The 19,328-nt window shown below is 34.4% G+C and overlaps 1 protein-coding gene and 1 pseudogene across 1 annotated transcript in view; one reads left to right on the top strand and one right to left on the bottom strand.

The window, feature by feature from the left end:
* The window catches only part of SNTG1 (syntrophin gamma 1), a 1,083,450-nt gene that overhangs the window by 166,769 nt on the left and 897,353 nt on the right, over positions 1–19,328 (bottom strand). The window lies entirely within an intron of this gene.
* Positions 14,202–15,583, top strand: LOC140498741 (nucleosome assembly protein 1-like 1; annotated as a pseudogene).

Genomic DNA, 19,328 nt, shown 5'->3' with positions numbered 1-19,328 from the left:
TAAAACAAAAAAAAATTCATACCTCCTACATTTATCTACTCGGTAGCTTTCTTTCAAGCCTATTACTAAAGCACCTTCCTACTTACTGTTTTAGTGGAGACTTTCCTTAGGACCATTTATAGTTTCAATGAGAAGACCTATTCTATCTCCTGCTTCCAGTAGTCATTTCAGGAAGAGTAAGATACGTCTGCCTCTTGATTAGAGTTCCATACTTCTGCCTATCTGCTCTAAGACACATTTCCTGGCCTCTTAAAGGACATAGTATCAGCGTCTATCCTTGGACATATACACATTTCCCCAATTACCTCCTTCATGATCTATAGTCAATTGAATTTCAGAAATCTGAGAGCAAGAAGAAAAGCTACAAAGACTTTTAGAGACAGTTGCACATAAGGCCCTATTCAGGTGCATTTAGACATTTTTTTTTCATTTCTCTACGAAATGTTGAAAAATTTGTCCAAAGTATTTTGATTATTTGTTTTCTATATGTGATGTGAATCCATTAACAAAGAGTAAGCACTAGGCCAGGGGTCAAAAAGACCTGAGTTCAAATGTGATCTCAAATACTGACTAGCTGTTGTGTTCGTCCTTTGTTGCCAAAGAAGACCATGCTATCAGAGAAATGATGACATGACTTGCACTTGACTTTGTGTCGAGTGAGGGAGGGCTGTGCAGGTCACCAGCCTCACTTCTCCTCCAGAACCATCTGAATCCAGTGACCAGATATTCATCAGGATGATTGGAGATGACCCAGGAGTGCAATGCTGTGACTAGCTATATGACCCTGGGCAAATCATTTAATCTCTGCCTCAACTTTTCTAATGTAAAAATGGGTTAATAACTGCACCTACCTTGCAGACTTATAGTGAGGATGAAATGAAATAATACTTGTAAAGTGCTTAGCACAGAGTTGCATACACAGTAGGAACCATAAAAATCCTTATTCCTTTCCTTGTTGCTTCTGGTGCTACTACTACTGATAACTATAATAATTGCAAGATCAGGAAGGGCATAGTGAATAGATAGCTTCGGAATCAGACTGACTTGAGTCCAAGTCCCATTTTTGACATAAAGTTGCTGTCTAATGTTTAGTAGATTACTCAGTGTCTGTGTCACAATCAACTCTCCAAATTACAGATTACTCTCCAAACTGCTGCTAATCAGTATTGGTAAAAAGAATTTCTGCATCAAGGAGTACAAAATCCTAAGTACATATGACAAATGAATATTGCTGCTGATGATAGAATTTATGTTACTTAAGGTGCCTTACTAGTATCCAGAAAATATTAAAAAGAATCATATCGTCCACAAATTGTGTGCATCTATTATGGATTCTTGATAAAAAGATGCAGCACAAAACGAAAAGGTATTGGTTGATTAAGACCTGAACCAGTGAAGGGAATACCCATAAAGGTAAGATGTGAGATTAATTGAAGTAACTTATATAACAATTCACATTTACCAAGTCATTTTCTCCTGACAATCTTGTGAGGTAGCTAGGACACGTATTATATCCTCATTTTACAGATGAGAAACTGAGGCCTGGAAAGCTAAAGTTTTTGAACTTTAGTTTCATACCAAGTGCCAGAGTCAGAATCAAATTGAGCTTTGCACGATCATTACACTTTCCCCAATACCCACTTTGTTAATAAATCCTATTCGTAAGGAACAATAGTTAAGATATCTTCCACTGAAGAACCCAATGTATATTTCTTTTTCATTCTTGATTTATTAGTCGGTAAATTTCTGAATTCGAGATATAAGTCATATACACAAACTGTTTCAACTGATATTTAGCATATTTTAATTTATGCTTCTCATTGTTATGTCTGATTTCTGAATTTAATTATGTTAGTTCATAAGGTAAGTTGTTAATAAAAATGTTATTAATTTTATAAAAAGATAGGAAATAATGGGAATATAGATAGATAATCTTCACATTGAAAATTATTTTGTGATTGTCTTGCTATTATTGTGTCTTAAAATGAATATGAACACAGCTGAGAATGCTTAGACTTGATAATCTACATGTTCTGTCTTCTGATTATTGGCTATATCCCAGCTCATAAAACTTAAGTATCTTTGAAATCTTTGTCTCCCAAACAGTGTTTCTATTTTGAGGAAACTACCTCCTTCTTAAATTCTTCCTTAATGCCTAATCACTTAGCATGCTAAACATGCATTGGGGGAGCATTAATATAGCTCTCCCTGTAAAACCAGAATTGCAGTATGTAGTAGACTTGGGTATTGATTAAAATGTCTACTTCATCAAAAATGGTAGAAGGCAGGCTAAGGCAATGAAGAAAAGTTCTGCAGTGTCTGCATTATGTACTATAGATTCAATCGCTTTTTATAAACCCTGAATGGGGTAGATGGGTCTCTTATGCCCAAAACTCCTTACTGTGTTTTCTGTACCACTAAACACTTACATTCTCTTTCTTAGCTGAAGGGAATTTGATTGCTACTTTCACATAATTAAACCAATATTTGAAGGAGAAAATAAAAGAGGCAGGATGCATCTATTGTCTTACCCATACATTACTTAAAACATGATTTGTTTTTACTTGTACAAATTTTCCTTGCTTACCCGTAACTAATTTGTGTTCTCAACATGTTATAAGTTATTTGAATTGCTCATTTGTCTATGGGATTCAGAGGCCTTCATTAATTTAATAAAACCGACAGGCTGTTAAACTCTAGTCACAAAGAAGAGGTACTATGGTGTTAAATAAAACACACAGGGTATTGGCTAATTAAAATGCCCTCCCCCATACGTTAAATCTTATGCTCACTGAAAAGCTTGAGAAAGAGCTCATCCATTTTCTCTTCTTCATTCAGGATCCCAAACTAAATTCACTCTTAACTTCTCTTTTCTGAGAAATACAGATATTTTCTAACTAATACTTTTCCCTTAAATTTTAAGATTAAGAATAAGGGGTCTATGAGGTGAGCTGACATCATTTGTTTTCCTCCTTTGACCTTCTGAATGGAATTCCAAACGTGAGTTCTCATTTTATTTTTCAAGCTTTTCTTCCTTATTCCCCATTCTCACATTTGTTTACCTGCTCCGTCAAGCCCCCAGTAAACCCCACTCTGAAAAAAACAAATAAAAAAACCCCAAAAAACAAACAAACAAAAAACTTAACAGCTTCTGCCCTTCACCTCCCCTTTTTTTTTTTTTTTGACTTATGGTGATTTAATCCTGTTTAGTTTCATGAGAGGTGAAAAATATTGATATTGGAAATTGACTTGCTGTTTTTTGTATTTGTCTTGACAAATCTGTAATCAGTAACATCTATTCAAGTAAGGCTGTTAAGTCATCAAACTACGATGGTGAAGTTGTTTCATTTGTTCCCTGAGAAGAAGAAAATATAGATGTCCTATTTCTTTTGGGCTGGACGCATGCAGATGAGCTCATTAAGGTCGATGGATAGAGACCTGGGATGAATCCATTATGTAAATACAGAACTGAAGAGCAATTTATTCTAGGACAAGAATCCATAAGTTGAGCAGCATGAAGTTTTAGACTTAGAGAAGCCTGTGGGCCCAGACCATAGGTATGAACTGGTATTCATGAGTTTTGAGGAATTATAATAAATAAGAAAACTGTTAATGGGCTGGAGTAAGATAAATGTCTTGATTTTTAACATGAGTAAAAAGACAAATATTTTGAACTATTGTCCTCTAAACTTGATATCACTTTTTCAAAAATTCCAGAACTTATTACTAAAGATATTTTTCATGAGTATATTAAAAAAAAGTGAGGGTGGAGCAGAAAATTACCATTAAGAACTAGAATGGTTATTAGGAACAAGTCATAACAGACTAATCTGTTTTATTCAACAGTATTAATAGAAAAGTAGATTAGAGAAACCTTACATGTTTCAATAAAGTGTTTTGTAAAATATCTCATGCCTTTATAAAATATCACAGAATCAAAAAAAAATTTGCAATTTCAGACTTTCAAATTTGTCTGGTGGTATTTAAGCTAATTCATACTCAAAAGGAAGCATTTCTACAGGCTGTCTGACGTATAGTTACCTAAGCATTTCTTGAAGACCACCAATGAGGCAAGAATTCACCATCTCCTAAAGAATAACATTTTCCTTTTTGAAAGTTTTAATCATTAGGAAGTTTTTTACCTCAAATTCAATTGAAATTTACCTCTTTGTAACTTCCACCCCTTGCTATTTGTTAGTTCTACCCAGTAGGGACAAACAGAAAAAGTATAAGCCCTTTTCCAAGCGACAGCCTTTAAAATATCTGAGTACAATTTTCACATACCCCCTGAGTTTTCTCCAGGCCAGTTACTTCAAGTGCTCCTCACATGCTATTAGACTGAAGTAATTACCCTCTTCTGGATGCTCACCAGATAGCTATAGTCTTTCCCAAAATGTGGTGCCCAGACTTGATTATGATACTATGGAGAACTTTTTAGTATAATTACAATTTTCTTATTCCTGGAACATATATCTCTTTTTTTAAAATTTATTTTATTTTTATGTAATAAAACAAGAATTTCCATAACAGAGTACAATAAAAAAAAAATGCCTTCACATGAAACTGCAAATCTACTAGACACATCTTCCTATTCCTTTCAAATATGTGACAAAATTATCATGTCAATATCTTTTTTCCTCCTTTCCCCCACCTTAGAGATGGATATTTTATATATATACACATACACACAAGTATATATATATATATATATATATATATATATATATACACACACACACACAGACACACACACACACACACACACTTGCATATATACATATATACAGATGTATACATACATACATAATCATTCTGTATATACTTCTACTTATCAGTTCTTTCTCTGGATGCAGATGGCATCTTTCTTCATATGTCCTTTATAATTAATTTGGGAATTTGTAATACTATATCTCTCTTAATGAAACTCAAGGTCAAATTTGCCTTCTTGGCTGTCATATGATATTTTTCTATCACATTGAGTTTTAAGTTCGCTGAAGTCCACAAATTTGTTATAACTGAAGTATTTTGTAACCATCCCTACCCACGTTATATTTGTGCAAATATTTTTGATGAAATGTTTTGACAAATATATATACATGCATGTATATATATGCATACATATACATATATGTATATATATTCACCTATACATACATACATGCATATATTTGAACTAAAAAACAGCCTATCAGCTGATGAAAATTTTTAGGTTAGTCAATATCTGACTGGCTATTCAATGACTATGTCTTACCTTTGTATATCCTGAGTATTCCAATGTATGTTTTCACAAATAAGAATTTAGTTAAATGTTTGCTAAACTGAGAGGGAAAGCACTAATGAAGTTATATAAAGGTCTGTACTTAGTCTTATTCTACTCAACATTTTAATCAATTATTTGGATGAAATTATAAATGACATGTTTATTGAATTAGCAGATGACATGATACTGAGAGGAACTGCCATTATGTTGATAACTGAATTAGTATTCAAATATAGTCAATTCTGCTTTAACATTTGTTCTGATAATTCAAATTTGTTTCACTATGATTAATATATTCTGGAATTATTTGAGCATAAAGCAAATTTCGTGTTTGCTTATGCTTGATTTAATCTTCAAAAAATAGTGAGAGAACACTGAAAAGTGAACCACATCACAATAATTCAAAAGCTTCAACTCTTCCGATGCCCACTTCCATAAGTAAACCAAATCCTTTTCAAAGTAAAGTATCATGTTTATTGTATATCTTCTGGTGAAGTGGGAGCTGTGGCCTGAGGAAGGCTGTTCCACTCTCCCTCCCTCCTCCATCTTTCGCCATGGCCAGGTGAACCTAATCTGGTTTACCAAGGCTGTGCACTCTCAGGTTCAGCAACTCAATTTTGCCAGCCAGTGTCCTGTGGGAGTGGGACACAGGTTGAGGAACAGACCAAGTCTGAAGACTATTTACTGAAATATGCTATCTATTTTAAACTATTTAACAGGTTTAAAACCAAAACTTTTACTAGGTTCTTTTCTTTTATTTTTTTAATGTAAACTCACGAAGTTTTTGAGTGTCATTCTACAACTCCATTTTCTACATAAGCCCTGTGATTTTTATCATGTGATTTCACATGGCACAGTGATTTCTAGGAACATATATGTCCCATTATCCCAGAACTGATTGTAATTCTTAATAAGTCTTAATAGTTAATTAAAATTAACAATATACAATTCAAATACATTCAAGTTTTAAAAATTAAGTGCCCGCTACTCTCTTAGCTACTGGATTAATTATGTAGAATGTAGTTCAACTTGATTCCACAAAAATTTATTAGGCTTCTGTGTTTCTGTGTTCTATTGCTCAATCCTTTTCTTTTAGTACAGATCATCATTGCATTAGCTATTTTGTCTTTCCTATCATACAGTTTACTCATATGAAATTTGGCATGCTTGGTGAATTGAAGATGAGAAGGCAGAGGGAATGTCATAATAGGCCTCACATTTTTGAGGGGCTGTCATAAGGAAGAATTAGATTTATTCTGATTATTCCAGGAAGGCTTAGGACCAGTGAGTGGAAATTATAGAAAGGTTAACTTGACATCAACAAAATGAAAAATTTCCAACCAATTGCAGTTGTCAAAAAATGGAATAGGCTAATTCAGGCTACTATGTATTAAAGATCTTCAAACAAGTTTTGGCTGACCACTTGTTTGGGAAGTTAGAGAAATGATTACTGATTTAGGTTGGGAATGGGCCAGATGATCTATGAATTCAAACCTGACTCAATCTATAGTTCTATATTTCTAGAGTTAAGATGTTTTAACATTAAGAACCAAGTCATTCAGTAAAGATTTGCCTAATAAGAATTGTTTCAAATGAACCAGTCATAAGGGAGTCCAAAAAGAAAAAAGAAAGGAGCATCTCCCTGCCATAAATATAGTTCTTTAAAGAAGGAAGTGGGAAGATCTAAAATAAAGACATGCATCTGAGACATATATAGAAAAGAACTTTAGGATCAATAGAGTTGGAAGGGAGCCCTGAGCTCACTAAGTTTGGTATCATTAATCTCATATATCAAATTTCTACCATGTGGTCATCCATCCTCTATTTGAATATCTTCAGTGTAGGAGAAGTTGTCCTTGATTGTCCTGGAATGTTCATTCTACATTGGAGAATTCTTATTGTTAAGAAGCTTTAAATAAAAGATCCCCAAATTTGCCTTTTTGTAACTTTTATCTATTTACATCATTGATCTGCTCTCTAAGAAGAAATTTACTTCATCTGTGCCAGCTCTTCAACTTCCAAATATCTGAAAACTGTTATCTTGTACCTTCTATATCTTCTATGAGTGTATGACTGTTCAAGGTGGACTAACAGCTTTAGGGTAAGGGTTTGCTGAGCCCTTTTCAGGGCTGCTCATTCACCTTTGGTGCCCACCTGGCACTCAAATCCCACCTGTGGTTCAAAGAAGCTGTAGAATGCAAAGTGGCTACACCCTGGTATATCATCTTGGCAGAGAGGCTAAACTAGGTTGAGAATAAACCTGTTGGTGAGTTAGGGGAGATGTCTGCTCCAGGCACATGAAGTCTTCTTCTGGTGGAATGGACTGATGAGAACAATTTATTCCAAAGGCCATGAAGGCGGCTGAGGCAGGTGCCATGGAGGGATTAAAGTTTGGTCAGACATCGAAGATGCCAAGGTCATCCACTGCATCCCAGGTCATTGCTGGTCTTCCTGACTTTTGTCTTGTCACTGGATCTTGATGACTCTGGAAGAGAAAGTGAGGCTGACGACTTTGTGCAACTCTGCCTCACTTAAATCCAATTCACCCATGAATATAGATGTCACCTTGTGGTGACATTCTCTTTGAAAATGAAGGACAAACAATAACATGTTTGCTAGGTTCAAATTTAAACATCAGAACTGTCTACAGCTAATCTTTTATTACATGACCATTAGTCCTCCACAATCCTTATTGTCCTCACTAAGCATGATCAATTTGTTTTAATTATTTCTAAGATATGTAATTCAGAACTGAACACAGTATTATAGTAGAAGGTAAATTCCTTAAAGAGATCTTAAATTTCTATCACTTCTGCATTGGTACTTCCAGAATTTAGCACAGTTCCTTGAACATAAAAAGATAAAGACTAGATATATGATTTTCATTGGTGGAGGGAACACTTTGCTGAGGAAAATTCCTCTATTGATGCAGGTGGGCAACTTATTTGCAATGTATAGTCTCTAGTGGTTTAAAATACTGAGAAGCTAAATTATTTTCCTAGGATCTCATAACTTATATATCAGAGGCAAGACTTGAACCCACGTATTACATCTTGAAGATTGGATTTCTACCCACTATCCCATATAGCTTCTCAGAATATTTGATAGCCTACTGTGTAATGAGTTACTACATTCCTTTTGGTTAATTGATGAATGAGATCTTATGAGGCCAGAGTTTAATGGAGTTTCCTTCATGCTAGAATTATACTTCTATTATGTCAGCCCAAAATTACATCAGGTCTTTTGTCTATCACATCACAGTGAACTCATATTGACTATTTAGTTCATTAAAATCTTGACATTTTTTGACATGAATTGCTTTTGTTATATCTTCATATATACGTACACACATACACATATGTATGTATGTATACACACATATATGCATATATATACATATTCACACATACACATATATAACATGTATAAACACACATATATAATATACACGATATCTTATACTATCTTTGTGTGACTTTTTTAGCCTAAGCATAACAACTTACACTTATTTATAATATATATGATCTCATTGATGAACAAGGTATAGCAAAGGTCATTTTTGAATAGGTTACAGAAAATGGTCTTCATAAAGCATCCTGGAAATTATTAAAATGGGGGATCCTATGAGGAAACTGTCACATGGTGCAGGGGATAGTGAACTTAATCTGGAGTGAGGAAACCCTGAGTTCAAATCTGCCTTGAGGCACTTACTAGTTGTGTGATCATGGTCAAGTCACTTAACCTTTGTTTGCCTCAGTTACCTCAAATGTAAAATGGAAATGAAAATACCACTTATCTCATAAGGTAGTTATGAAGATCAAATGAGATGATATTTGTAAACCTCTTAGCATAGTGCCTGACAAATAGTAGATGCTTAATAAATACTTTTTCCATCCATCCATCCACAACAAAAAATAAGGGTTGAAAAAAGAGATATAAAAGTGCAGGTATATTCCACCATGTCAATCAAGTCCAAAGGAGGCGAGAAGAGCAGAACAATAGAACTAAGAAGAAAAGACAGCGAAGGATGAATAGGAAATCAGGAAGGAACTAAGAAAAAAGAGATCATGAATCCCACAATTAATTAGTGTTGATTACATGAAATGAATATAATTTATGAAGGTGAAACTGTTACTATGTGTTCTTTAGTCAAGTGTATCTGCACAGACTACCCTCTATGTCTGAAATGCACTACATTCTCCTATTTAATTTTCTTTTCTTTCCAAGTTTTCCATACGTGTCACCTCCATGACTGATTGTTCACTGATCACTGCAAATGAAAGTTACAGCTTCTCAGTTTCCCCTAAAATACTTCAGAATGAATTCTACTTTCGGTTTAAACCATTGTAATTTGTGTAATAGGATCAGTCATGCTCACTTATAGGTTAGCTGCCAGTCTCTACTCAGGCACATATTTAATTTTATCCTACTAAAATAAAGGGTAATCTAGAAATGTCTATATATTTACTAATTAATTAATGCACTTTCAAAATATCTATCAATTAATCAACTAAATTCAGAGATCTACCCTAGTTCATCATAAATTTTTTTTTAGTGAACCAGGCAAGCTTGCATTCACAATAATCACTCATGTCTCTCTGTATTAAATACCTTAATATTTTAGTATTAAGTAATATTAAACTTATCTCAAACACTCATTTTAACTGCCAATGACTCCACTTCTGAACATATGGTGATATCAATTAGCTCATTCAGGTCAGCTATAGTCTCTTGGTCCTCTTTACAAGATAGAGATCATGATAATAGTTTCATGAAAAGAAGTCTTTTTTATATTCTTTCTCTGTACCTTACTCCATTTCTCTCCAGTCAAAAACAAAAGTTCTCCAAAGATGATTCCTCAAAGAATCGTGGCTACTATTACTACTATTAATCTCATAGCTTCTCTGTTCTTAAGGAGCAACAGTTTTTCTAATTCCTATGGTAAGTGGGTTATTGAAACAAGGGCTACATTTGTAATGGAAAACAAGGGGAATTGGCCAGTGTGGGCCCAGTTATTGGCACACATGCAGAAATTCTCTTTTCTGGGGACATTGCATGTCAGTTAGTCAACCAATAAGCATTTATTAAGCACTTTCCATATACAGGACATTGTGCTAGATGATTCTCTGCCTGCTAAGTAAAATCACGTGAAAACTTTGGTAAGAGACTTGCTGTTATCTTTGGCTGAAGGACTTATACCATGTGATAAGTCTTCTAACAGGTTGTGGAGATGGAAGATCTGGTGATTCAGCAGTAGCTGAGTCAGAATTGGAGGTTTATATAAAAGGGATAACCTGCCTCTCTTACTCTCTTTCTTTGGTGGCTGTCAGTGTAAAATACTGCTTTGGGCTTCTGGATAACAGAGAGACAGTTGAACTCCCCCAACCATATACCATGTTTCCACAGGCTTTGAAATAGTTTCTTTTGTGTTTCCTTGTGTCTGTTCTGTAGTGAATAAGTATTCAAAAACTCATGTAAATTTAGGAAATCCTGAGGTATCATTAAAGGTTGAATCAGCAACAAGAATTAAGAGCAGAGTCTTCTGAAAGGCATAACAGTAGGTTCAGGAATGGCGAGGTAGTCAAGCAGGTTCTGATGACACATATCCCCAGGCAATGACCTTGTGGACATTGTAAGATCTGAAGAGATTATTAAACTGCATCGAGTAGCCTAGCCAGCAACAGTCAAACCAATTAAGGAAGCATTAGGGCAGTTAGGTGACAAGTGGCATCTTACCCTTCCCTGGAATTCAAGCACAAAAGAACACAGAGAATGAATCAGCAGCAACAGAGCAGTTCAAGACAGCAGATAGTTAAACCTAAGAGGAACATTATGAGGACTCTACAAAGAATGAAAAAGACTTCTAGGTCCCAGAGTTGAGAGTCACAACTTTGTCACACATGTATGCATGTACTTCACTATATTTAAACTGTTTGAGCCCCCTCTGCACAAGGACCTTGACTGTACATGGGGAAAGCACAACCTTGGATTAAGGGAAGTTTTTCATACTAATTGTTCTAGTTATATTTTCTCTGTGAACTCCAGTTTTCAAAGTCAATAGAGTTAAACTGGTTGAAAGATAATTGGAGTACCCTGGTATCAGCACAGGGAGTGCAGGGGGGCAACAAGGTTTCAGAAGTCACAGGCCCTTTGAGTTACTACTATAACCCTGGGGGGTGTAGCATTCAGCTGCAATCTGTAAATGCAAATGCTGTAATGGGCAAGTGAGTCCAAAGTGTGTACTACATCTTTATCTGAGGCAATTTCACATGCTTATGTGTAGTTAAAGTAGATTATAATGGAAAAGAACACCACATTTGTCTTCTGTAGACCTGCTTTCTATTCTCAGCTCTGCTACTCACCTGTGTAATGCTGGATAATCACTGCCTTTCTTGGTCTGAGTTCCTTCATCTATAAAATAAGGGGTTTGAACTAAATTTTCCCTAATATCCATTCCAGCTCACAACATAAAGTAATTTCACTGAGGACAAAATTATTTTTCATCTTTATATTTCTAGTTTCTAGCATAAAGTGGAGGCTCAGTAAAGGTTTTATCGAATTACATTGGACCAGAGACATATATGGTAGATTTTCATATAAATAAGTGATGTGGATACTTTAGTTAAATATTAGTTAAAAGAAATACTCATCTTTTGCCACAACATTATTCAATTTAATTAACAAACATTATGGTTTAATCCCATTAATGTATGAATATGCTTTTCATATTATAGTTCAAGGACTGATTCATCTATAAGTTTTGACAAATTTTCCTAATGCTCTTTTTATCCTTTGTCATTTTATAATCAGCTGAAGTATTTTGGATTGTTTGTTTTTACAAAAGTAGAGCTATTAATTCCAAGTGAAATTAAAGTACATTGTTTTGAACACAATTAGCTTTCATTTGGAAAACACAGACCAATTAAACTTTCTTTAATCTGGTTCCAAAGGCCTGAATTGGGAAAACAAAACATCACTATGTTAATTATGTCATGGTCTTATAACCGATTCTATTGTGCACTGCTATATTTCCACATTAATTGTAATACCAATCACAAGATAAATTTTAAGGAAAATGCCTAAATTAAATATTATTCAATGGACTATTGGAGAAGTTAGAAATTTCATGGACAAAAATCTTTTAAGTGGAGATAAGAAGTTACCAAATATTTTTTTTAAGGAGGAGAACTCTTTTATATAAATTAGTTATACATGTATTTGATAAGAAAGTCCCTGCTGTCAGTGTATCTAAACTGTGTGTTAGGTCATCACTAATCTTTCTAACCAATTCTTTTGGTTTTAAAGACTATTTAATTCTCCAAGGTAAAAAATAATTTGCATACAAACAAGGAAGAGAAATTATGAAACTTTCTGTTTCCTACTGACATAATGACAGATACCATGACAAAAATATCTTTAATCTTACTATATAGTCAATGTGATTCAAATATTTTCCTGACAGAAGGATTTTATGCACAATATTTCACAGCTGTGGAAGTATAATAGAGTTATTGAATGAGGTGAAGTTTTCCAAAGCAGTCTTAATTGCACGGATTTAATAGCTATTTCAGATTATAAAGTAGTTGCATTCATTGATGATGAATTCCAAGTAGTTTCCTGTCATAAGAGCATCAGGCAGGCTTCAGGGTCATTGTAAATCTGAGAGAAGAGTTATTTTTGGATTCTTGCATTTGCATGCTGAGTGTGATCTCAATGACTTTAGCACAAAAATTAACAGACTTCAAAAATGTGAAGAACTGTATATTCACAGTCAATTGAACTAAACACTTCAATATTCATCGGAAGAATCACTTTTCTTCTAGAATGTTTTATATTTCTTCTAGTTTATCCAAATTATTTCACTATTTTTCCTATAAACACGATCGAGAAGATCATAATAATTATGTGACATATGAAACAGTATTTACCATGTAGTATTGATGAGAAAAAAAAGTAAAATGTTTTAAGAAAATACAATTTAATGCTCACTTTTTGTTTTCTTTTTCCTCTAAAAAAAGATAGCAAATTTATGGATTCTATTTTAACAGGAAAATTGCATATTTGTTACAGTTTCAAAGGCGTTTTTTTTTTAAAGGTCTTCCTAGTCTGAAAAATGAATCTAATCCTGCCATATGTTCTTTACTACCATGGATATCCTCAGTCATCTATCATAAACCAATGGACGGAAATCAAACAGGGATTAGGAAGGAGAAGAAGAGTACACAAAATACAACATTGGATTCATTGAATGACTCATTTTAAGGAGGACATTGACATAGAATTATAATCATACATCTAGAGCTAGAAGGACTCTGAAGTCATTTCCAGTGATGTCAAACTCAAATAGAAACAGATCCTGGTGGTACTGTGGTGGAGCACTGGGCTTAGCATCAGAAAGATCTGAGTTCAATCTGGACTCAGACATTTGCTAGTTATGTGACCATGGACAAGTCATTTAATCTCTGTCTGCCTCAGTATCCTCATGATAAAATGGGGTTAATAATAACATCTACTTATCTGTGTTCTTGAGATAACATTTGTAAAGCACTTAGCATTTTGATGATGGTAGTGCTGCTGTTGATTCCTATTGGAGCATAATGATTTAGAAAACAAGACATTAACAATATGTTGTATTGGATTCTTAATTTATTTTCTTAGACATTTTTCAATTACATTTTAATCTACTTTGTACCTGTACTAAGGAGATTTGACAGGTAGGAGTTTGATGCTTTTGATGAAGTTGAACCTCCAAGTTTTATAAGTAGCTCAGTGATAGCCACTTGTTTCAGATTGCACAGATAGTGCTGTTTTAGTGACATCTACTCAGGATGCTTCCTTCTCCTCCTCCTCCTTTGCCTTCTCCCAGCTCTACACTGAGTCAGATCTGGTTGTCTGGTCCTCACAGTAATCATAGATCTCAAATATTTTGAGATCTTACAACATGGTGTTTATTGAAAAGAAAGAAACTGAATTTGACCAACAAGATATGGATGATGATGAAGTGGAAGAAGAAACTGGTGGTAACAACAAAGCTTGTCAGCTGACTATTCATATGATGTGGAATCTTCAAATTCTTGTAGCCTTTCAAGAAGATTGGGTGGTTTAGTGAGAACATCTACTAGTGAAAGTTTGCCCAAAGCAGTTAAGCAGCTTTAAGTATTCATCAAAAACCTTACAGTTAAATGGTCTCAGATAGAAGTCAAGTTCATTCTCTTGGCAATAGCTGCTATTTTGTTGTGGTTGTTATTCAGTCATGTCAGTAGTGTCTGGAACTTCATGACCTCATTTGGATTCTTGGCAAAGAAACTGGTGTGGTTTACCATTTCCTCCTGTGGGTCATTTTACAAATGAGAAAACTGAGGCAAACAGGATAAAGTGACTTGCTTGGGGTTGCACATTAAGTAAATGTATGAGACCAGATCTGAACTCAAGAAGATGAGTCTTCCTGACTTCAGGCCTAGCACAATATCCACCATGTAACCTAGCTGTACTCATGGTGTTATTTATCAGCTACTTTTGATAAGAGAAGTGAAATCATTTATATAATTTGTGAGCCTACAGAGAAAGAATGCAGAAGGAAGCCAGATGATGAGGACATTTCAGAGGAAATGAAAGAGAGGGCTAAACTTGAAGGGGGGAGGGGATGAAAAGATCCTAAAAGAATTCCTGAATTTTGATTGACTTTTTTTAAAGTGCTGACTTAGTGATAAGATTCAAGAACGTCATGAACCTATTCTGAAGCAATCTAAAGATGTTAAAGTGAAGTTCTCAGATGCTGCACCCTATCAGTTTTATGTTAGAATTTCACTTTGAACACAATATTTCACAAAAGAGATGTTGATGAAGAATATATCATAAACAGTCAGAGGCAGATTTTGCTGATCCCTTCTCCTTTGATGGAACAGAAATTGTGAGTTTCACAGAGCTTCAGAGATCGGAAAAAATGGGAAAAATGTCACTTTGAAAACTATCAAGAAGAAAATAGAAATGCAAGTTACGTTGGACAGTTTTAATTGTGATAAAAAAGTTTCTAATGATTCTTCTTTCAATTTCTTTTCTCCTTCTGAAGTTCCTGAAAGTAGATACCTGGATTATGATACAGAAGTTATCATTGCTGGAGACTTCAAAATTGGTCACTTTTTATGTGAGCATAATATCTAAAGATCAGTATTATATTTTACAAGAGGAACTATTAAGGGTAATTATAATGATGAAGGTAAAGAGAGTGATGATGAGGAAGGGGAAGATGAATTTGATGAGGAAAATTATTCAGAATATGACCCAGAGAAAGATCCAAATCAACTTAGCACAAGCCACAGATAGCAGCGTGAGCTGTGGCCTTGAAGGTTGCTACATGGTCCCAGCCTAAACATACTTAGTGGTTATTAACATTATTACATTTTAATTCTCTTGGTAGAATCAAGTAAACATTTTTTTGTGTGTAAAAAGGAAAACAATGTTTAAGAACCTGTGTAAACTGTAGATTCATTCTACCTAGCATTTTAATAGTATATTTTCTTCCAGATTAGTAGAATGCAGTGCATGTCACATGTCCATTGCCGTAAAGTTTGGTTCTTGGAAAGTCTTTTGTCATGGAGCTATTAGACTAGAGTTGCAAAAAATTATCAAAATTTTTCATTGAGAGTAATATTGGCTTAGAAAAAGAAATCCTTCTGAAGAATTAACCAAAGTATCTTTTTTCAGCCTAATAGTTGAATGAGCTTAAATCTATTTGCATTAGCTGTGCCATCATTACTTGGTTAGAGAAATGCAGTGACTTGGGCAACTAGGAGATAATGTGTTTTAAAATTTGACTTTTGAAGAGACTAGTATGCAGTTAAGAATTTCTAGTAAGCTATTTGATGTTCATAATTACTACTTGTTTATGGATTTTTGTATTTCAATGTCACAGACATCTGCGAAGAAACTTTATCCTATTAAAATAATACTTTACCACTGGGCTGTGAATGAAGCCTAATATTTTCAGAAGTTAGCATCCTTTCATATTTGTGTAGCTGTACATTGAAATTGAAAGCAACTTTCATTTTCTTTTTTGTATTGGTGTATTGATATATATAGATATACCACCATGGAAAATTGTCACTTGTACCACCTGATGTAAGCCCATTTCAAATTCTTTTATTGCAGTTTTAAAAGAAATTACCAAGAAGGATTTTAGTTCTCATATATAGTGTCTTATTTTTGACACATCTGGATTTCTACCTTGAAGTTGTAAATAATGGACACTATTTGGGAGAAGAGACTAGTTCTGTATTTTAAAAGCAGTTTGGCATTTATCAATGTGCTAGTATAAAAAACAAAATTTCCAGTCACAATAACTCTTTAAAGATCACTTTTGTTAAAGTTAAATTTATTTTGGTCTTGCAGTTGAAGCTAAGGAGACTGTTCTATCCCAATTCTCATTGCTTAAAATTTGAATGTATTATTTAATCTACCCATATATTTAAATGAGTAGTATTGTTTACTTACCTACCTCACAAGAGTATTAAGATTTATTAAGTTACCTTATATAAATATTGTTCTTGATATTAAAGGGTCAGAAATTTTTTTAAAAAAAGGTTATTCAAATCGTGAGCAAGAGAAGTGGGATTTGAATCAGTAGTAAGTAGCAAAGATAGAGTTTGAATCTGGACCTTTTAACTTTATGGAAAATATTTTGTATTTTTTGCGTTGTTTTGTTTTTGCTTTTCACTGTACTATACTGCCTTGAAAAATAATAATAATAATAGCATCAACATCGAGTGCCTTAAAGTACCCAATGACATTAGACACTTTACATCATTGGATTTTTTTTACATCATTTTTACGTCACTGGATCCTTGCAATAAACCCACAAAGTAGGCAGTGCAAGTATTAACATCTACATTTCACAGAAGAATGAACCCAGACTCTCAGATGGTAAGAGTTTTGCCCAGGGTCACAAAGTTAACAATGGTTGAGCAGATATTATTTGTTTCAGTAACACTCACCTTCTTGCCATCCTTCAGCTAAGACACTCCAGTTCTCACTCTGGGCATTTTCAGTCTGTTTACCAAACCTGGAATGCTCTTCCTACTCATCTCTACCTACTAACTTTGACTTTTTTCAGGTCCCAGTTTAAATCCCATCTTTTACAAGAAGGTTTTCCCAGTCTCTGGGAGTTAACTATGTCTTTCCCTCTATTGATTATTTCCTAATTATATAAATACAAAGCCAGAATAAATCTGAATTATCACTGAATTAGAATGATCATTTCCTACATGCTAGGTACCCCCACTAAAGACTAAGACATTTGAGAGATGTTACAGAAGTAAAACAGAATGGTATGGGAGGTGAGAGATAGGGGTCAAGAAAGTCAAGAATGAGAGTATAGATGACTGTGGCTTGAGAGTATAAAGGAGTGCCTTTTTAGGAATAGATGCACTATTCTGCCAATAAACCCTCTGGAGTTCTCATTTTTCAATTAGCAGCTTGTGAGTTTTCCTGTAATTTTCATCAAACCAGGCTTAATGTTTTTTCAAGTGTTCTGACCCAAATGAGTGACACCAAATCTCTGAAAACTCTCCATGCCTTTCCTGCTCCACTGTTGCCTTGTGTTGGCTCAACTTTCCCTCCAATCAAGGGGACACCAAGGATGAAATGCAGCCCTGAAAAGGACTTGGAAGCCCTCACACAAGAAATACTAGTCTTCTCTAAATATACTTTACACATCAGGTAAGGTTATAAATAAAGAGTGGAAATGATAGAGGAAGTAATTTGCTAGGGGAAATAGAATGGAATAGTATTACTTGCATAGGTAGAGGGATTAGCCTTGGCAAGAAGAAACAACACCTCATTATGTGATCCAGGAAAAAATGGAGGAGATAATGGCAGAAGGCATCTGTGTGATGTGAGATAAGGAGGGGGAGTGAAGAGAGAGCTCTTAGTGAATATCCTTAGTTTTTCGAGAAAATATACGACAATATTGTCAGCTGAGAGAGTGTGTGAAGGGAAACCATGGAAGGCTTGAGAAAGAATGAAAATTTTTTAAAAAGACACTATGATAACTGGGATAAATTAATTAGGGAGGTAGAAAAGGCTTGCCTAATAGCAACGAGGATCCAGTTGAGTTTATGTAATATAAATTTGTAATGAAACCAAGCAGGAATATTTTATAATTTTTTTCAACATTCATTCAGTACTGTGTATCATAGGAGTGAAGGTACTAGATAGTGGGATTAATCCAAATTGAGACTTGGCATTCAATTATATGATAAGTATAAAGGGCCCAATAGAAGAAGATGTTATAGAATTATACTGGTTCACCAAGGGAAAGGAAAGGAGGAGAATGTGACTAGTGCAGGAGTCATGGCCTGAGAAAGAATTAATGGGTTGAAGGATTGGCATGCTATGGGAAAAGATTAGGGTTTGTTCAAAAAAGAGCAGAGGGAGATATTATGGAAACCTCAAATTTAAATATATGTGACCACTTTGGATAATTGGTTATTCACACCACTAGGGAAATAACGGTATACTTAAATATACAAATAGACCTTCTTAATGTTGGCATTCCCCCAGATAATGCAGATCATAGTGACTACATGCTGTCCTATTTGGTGTGAAACTTTTATCTATGGCATCTCACAAATTTGCAAATGGAGCACACCCAGTATGTTGGGAAGGAGTCATCATTGGTTTCCCTTGACTTTTCATTGGTTTCTCTTGATACTTTTCAAGGATACTAATATGGTGAACATAGCAATTAACCCATCTTCTTTTGCATTTCTATTTTTCTTTGATGGCATATTTTACTATGATTCTCTTTAAAAATTTTTGGTCCGTAGTATATTATAGCCTGAACACAACTACTGTATGTGATCTCTCTGAGTGAGACTGATTTTCACTTCTTTAGAAACTGTAGTATGAATCAAAGTCACACCATAGCACTGGTAAAATATTGGTATTTAAAAAGATGGGGCAGAAATGTGGGAAGGTGGTAGTTTGTTAGGAGATAGAAGAGTATAGATATAGTACAGACAATCTTGTGAACCCTAAATAGTCAGCAGAAGCAACAATTTTCAAGAAAACT

This window comes from Notamacropus eugenii, chromosome 4 (genome assembly GCF_028372415.1).
Source record: "Notamacropus eugenii isolate mMacEug1 chromosome 4, mMacEug1.pri_v2, whole genome shotgun sequence".
Classification (NCBI taxonomy): domain Eukaryota; kingdom Metazoa; phylum Chordata; class Mammalia; order Diprotodontia; family Macropodidae; genus Notamacropus; species Notamacropus eugenii.
This window is presented reverse-complemented; position numbering and strand designations above follow the sequence as displayed.